The 5,048-nt window shown below is 38.0% G+C and overlaps 1 pseudogene; it reads left to right on the top strand.

The window, feature by feature from the left end:
- The first annotated feature begins 3,246 nt into the window (after positions 1-3,246).
- Positions 3,247-3,949, top strand: LOC116581618 (annotated as a pseudogene).
- The last annotated feature ends 1,099 nt before the right edge of the window (positions 3,950-5,048 follow it).

The raw sequence follows: 5,048 nt of genomic DNA, 5'->3' as shown, positions 1-5,048 counted from the left end.
TTGTATCTTATAACAGTAGTTCCTGTTGGTGGCCCTACTTCCATGGCCCCAGTTTGATTAGTTTTGGTAACACCCTTTGTTCACTCTGTGCATTAAAGCCTACCAGTCACAATGACTGCCCACTGTTGCTAGCCCCAAGTACCTTAATCTCCCTTTTTCTTCCTTTAACTTTTGTAAACCTTCTCTTTATTAAACTGTCTTTAAATTCCAGTTGAGGGTGCCTTCTGTTTTCTGCTCAGGAGACTCACTGAAGGTCCCACTAAGGACTTTGGACTTAGTCCTGGGCAATGATAAGATGTTTATAAGATTTCAGCAAAGGAGTGACATGGTATTTGCTCTTTAAAATATCCTGGGGTTTCTGCTTCTAGTAATGATAGAGTAAGATCTTACTAGACTGTCTCTCCTATAAAAACCAACTAAAAATCTGGACAAGTAGCAAAAACTGTAGCTATGTGAGATAACAGAAAATCAACAGTAGCAGACAGACTCTTCATGGAAGTACATTGTCAGAGGAGCGGAGTTTTTTTTCAAAGTAAGTTCTCATTTTTGTGGCTTTTCCCCTGGGGACAATGTGGTGATATGATTGCTGGAGGTGACAGGGTGCTTGTGGAAAAACTGGAATCTCTCTGGGCTGGGAAACCAGAGAGATTTCAGAGGTTTCCCAATTTCCTGGGAAACCAGGAAATTGAAGCCAGAGAAATTGTGTCTGCTGAAGAGAGTGGAAGAATCACAGACGGGAAAGAACCAAAGAGGATCCCAAATTCTGACTATCCATATCTCCCTGTGGCCCCTTGTATAGGCGTTTACAGAACAAACTGATAGTGATTCCGATAAAGAAAAAACATTTGAACAGACATAGGAACGCAGGAGCTGCTATGCAAGAGAAAGAGTTAGTGGTTCTTATCAGAGGGGGAAAAAACTAGAATTTTTTCCATAAACATTTACAATGACCAGGATACAACCCAAATTTATCTGACTTACAAAAATCCATGAATTTGGAACACATTCTTGAGAGAAAAGAAAATGTGAACGTGACCCTGAGATGACCTAGATATTGGAACTAGCATAGAGGGATTTAAAAATGGCAACCAAAACTATCCTCAATGAAGTAAAAGAAAATATGCTTATGATGAATGAAAAGGTAGGAAATCTTAGTAGTGAGAGAAAAATGATTTTTTGAAAAACCTAAATGATTAGAAAAAGAAAAAAAATTTTATTTTATTTTATTTTATTTTATTTATTTGACAGGGAGAGATCACAAGTAGGCAGAGAGGCAGGCAGAAAGAGAGAGGAGGAAGCAGGCTCCCTGCTGAGCAGAGAGCCCGATGCGGGACTCGATCCCAGGACCCTGAGATCATGACCTGAGCTGAAGGCAGCGGCTTAACCCACTGAGCCATCCAGGCACTCAAGAAAAAAAATTTTAAATGGAAACTTCAGTACCAAAAAAAATACAATATCAGAAATGAATGGACTTGATAGCCAGTGGAGATGACAATGGAAATAGTAAGTGAACTTACTATTGGAGCAATAAAAATTATCCAAGGTGGAGAACAGAGAGCAAAAAATGAAAAAATTAAATAAAATAAAAACATTAAAACATTAAAATAAAAACCACATCATGGGGGACCTGGGTGCCTCAGTGGGTTAAGCCTCTGCCTTCTGCTCAGGTTATGATCTCAGGGTCCTGGGATCTGAGTCCCACATTGGACTCCTTGCTTGGCAGGAAGACTTCTCTCTCCGCCTTTGCCTGCCAGTCTACCTGCTTGTGTGCACATGTTCTCTCTCTCTCGCTCTCTCTCTCTCTCTGACAAATAAATAAATAAATAAATAAATAAATAAAATCTTAAAAAAAAAAAAAGGATAAGATAGGGTGAAGGAATATGGATTAACACCGAAATGAAGTTTTTTTTTTTTTTTTAAGATTTTATTTATATATGTGAGAGGTGGGGAGAGCACATGAGCAGGGGGAGGAGCAAAGGGAGAGAGGGAGAGGGAGATAATCCCAAGCAGACTCTGCACCAAGTCTAGAGCCCAACCCTATGACACCAAGATCATGACCTGAGCTGAAACCATGAGTTGGTCACCTGACTAAGCTATCTAGGTGCCCCTTGCAAGGTTTTTGTAAATTGTGTGAAATACAACCATGCTTACTAAAGCATTTTGTAAAAAAGTAGGGATGTATATTATAATTTCTAGGGTAGCCACTAAAAATAATGCAAAGAAGGAAAGCTAAAAAGCCAACAGGATAATCAAACTTAAATCTTAAAAAATATTGAAACAATAAAAAAAGATAGGAATGGAGGAACAGTAGAACAAAAGAAAACAACAAAAACCAGAGGAAAAATATAAAAAATCTAAATGGTGGCTCCAAATCCAACTATATCAATAATTACATTAAATACTAATGGATTAAGATACTCCATTTAAAAGGTAGAGATTGTCCTATTGAAGAAAACAAGATCCAACTACATGTCGTCTACAAGAGACACACTTAATATAAAGACACAGATATGTTGAAAGTAAACAAATTAAAATACTCCATTTAAAAGGCAGAGATTGTCATACTGAAGAAAACAAGATCCAACTATATGTTGTCTTAAAAAGTTAAAGTTAGACATACTTAAAAAGTTAAAAAGTGTGTCTCCACAAGAGACACACTTAATATAAAGACACAGATATGTTGAAGGTAAATGGGTGAAAAAATATAATGTGAACACTAAGTATAGGAGAGCTGAAGTGGCTATATTAATATCAGAAAAAGGAGAATTCAAAACAGAGTATTTTTAGAGGCAGAGAGAAACATTTCACAATGATAAAAAGGGTCATTTCACAATGACTTTACTTGTAAATATGTATATGCCTAATAACAAAGCTTCAAAATATATGAAACAAAATTGATGGTGTTGAAAGGAGAAATAGACAATTCCACAATCATTGGTGATTTTATCATTTCTCCCCAGCAATTGATAAAATGAGACCCCCCCAAAAGAAAAGAGAAAAAAGAACTGTGATTTTGAACAACAGTGTCAATCACTTTGGTTGAGTTGTTTTTTATAGAATATTACACTGAATGATGACAAAAAAACACATATTTTTTTCAAGGACACACGGTGTGTTTACCAGGACAATTGGGCCATAAAGCAAGTCTTAAATTTAAAGACTGACATCGTGGCTTTTTGGATTTTGCCTGGGAGGAGGTGAGGGTGCAACTGTCTTTGGTCCTCCCAAATCTGGGTTCATCTAACACCAGCTGCCTCCACCATGCCACCTAAGTTGAACTCCAACCAGATCAAATAATATACCTGAGGTGCCCTCATGGGGAAGTCAGTGCCATGTCTACCCTGGCCCCCAACATCAGCCCCTTGGGTCTATCTCCAAAAAAGTTTGGTGATGACATTGGAATGGTTTAAGATTACAATGAAACTGGGCGCCTGGGTGGCTCAGTGGGTTGGGCCGCTGTCTTTGGCTTGGGTCATGATCTCAGGGTCCTGGGATCAAGTCCCACATCAGGCTCTCTGCTCAGAGGGGAGCCTGCTTCCCTTCCTCTCTCTCTGCCTGCCTCTCTGCCTACTTGTGATCTCTCTCTGTCAAATAAATAAATAAAAATCTTAAAAAAAAAAAAAGATTACAATGAAACTGACCATTCAGAACAGAAAGCCCAGACTGAAGTGGTGCCTTCTGCCTCTACCCTGATTAACAAAGCCCTTAAGGAACCACAAAGAGACAGAAGGAAGCAGAAAAATATTAAGCACAGTGGAAATGTCACTTTTGATGAGATTGTCAACATTGTCTCATGGATATGGCACTGATCTTTACCAGAGAACTCTCTGGAACCATTAAAGACATTCTGAGGACTGCCCCTTCTGTGGGCGGCAATGTTGATGGCTGCCACCCTCATGACATCTTGGATGACATCAATAGTGGTGCAGTAGAATGTCCAGCTAGTTAAGAACTACAAAGGAAAATCTTTCAGTAAAGGATCATTTAACAACCAAAAAACAAAAAACAAACAAAAAAAGATCAACATCATAGAGAATATGTTCTCTGATTATGGTGGAATTAAATTAGAAATCAATAAGATAATTAGGAAAACTCCATATATTTGGAAATTGTGTACCACACTTCTAATTAATCTATCATTTAAAGAAGTCACAGTGGAAATTAGAAGATATTTTGAATTAAATGATAATGAAAATACACATATCAAAAACTGTGGGATGTTGCTAAAGCAGTGATGATTGTAGGACCACAACAGGAAATATACAAGATAAACCTAGAATGTCTTGTGCCAGAGAGTAAGGAAATGCTCAAAAATCAAGAGGATAGGGGCATATTGAAGGGATACAGGAGCAGCCTAAAAAAGCTCCCATGACAAAAGTTGGGACAGTTTGAGTTACAAGACCAATAATGCAATATTGGATTATACCCCAAAATATAAAATGAATATCCATGGATCTGTATTGATATAAATCAATGACTGAATAAACAAATGTGGGAGAAGAATTCCAGATAAATTAAGTGAATGCTACTGCCCACCCCTTTGAGTATGAGCTGTAAAGTATGGGAAGGGATGGCGGGGCAGGGGGAGCAGAGAGGAAGATGAGAAAATAACTTGACAGTGGAAAAACTTGACAGTGGAAAAACTGATCGAGATTAACATTGTCATTGATAAGCCATGCTGAAACATACCCTTCACATGATATGATGAGAATGGCACGTCACCTTCATGGTCTTTCTCCTCAAAACCCTTTATACCAGTCTAACCAGAGAAAGACAAACTGGGAATCTCCAGGATTCCTCAAAACAGCCAAGGTCACCAACAACAAAGAATCTGAGAAACTGTCACAGTCAAGAGGACCCTAAAGAGACCAATGACTAAATAGATTGGAACATCTGGATAGGATTCTGAAAATGAAAAGGATGTTAAGGAAAAACTTACAAAATCCAAAAAAAGTATTGATTCAGTTTATAGTAATAAAATACCTTAATTGTGACATGTACCATAAGAATGTGAAGTGTCAGCAATAGGGGGAACAGGGTGAAGGGTG

This window comes from Mustela erminea, chromosome 21 (genome assembly GCF_009829155.1).
Source record: "Mustela erminea isolate mMusErm1 chromosome 21, mMusErm1.Pri, whole genome shotgun sequence".
In the NCBI taxonomy this organism is placed as follows: domain Eukaryota; kingdom Metazoa; phylum Chordata; class Mammalia; order Carnivora; family Mustelidae; genus Mustela; species Mustela erminea.
Note: the sequence above shows the minus strand (reverse complement) of the source record. Positions and strands in the feature narration are given on the sequence as shown.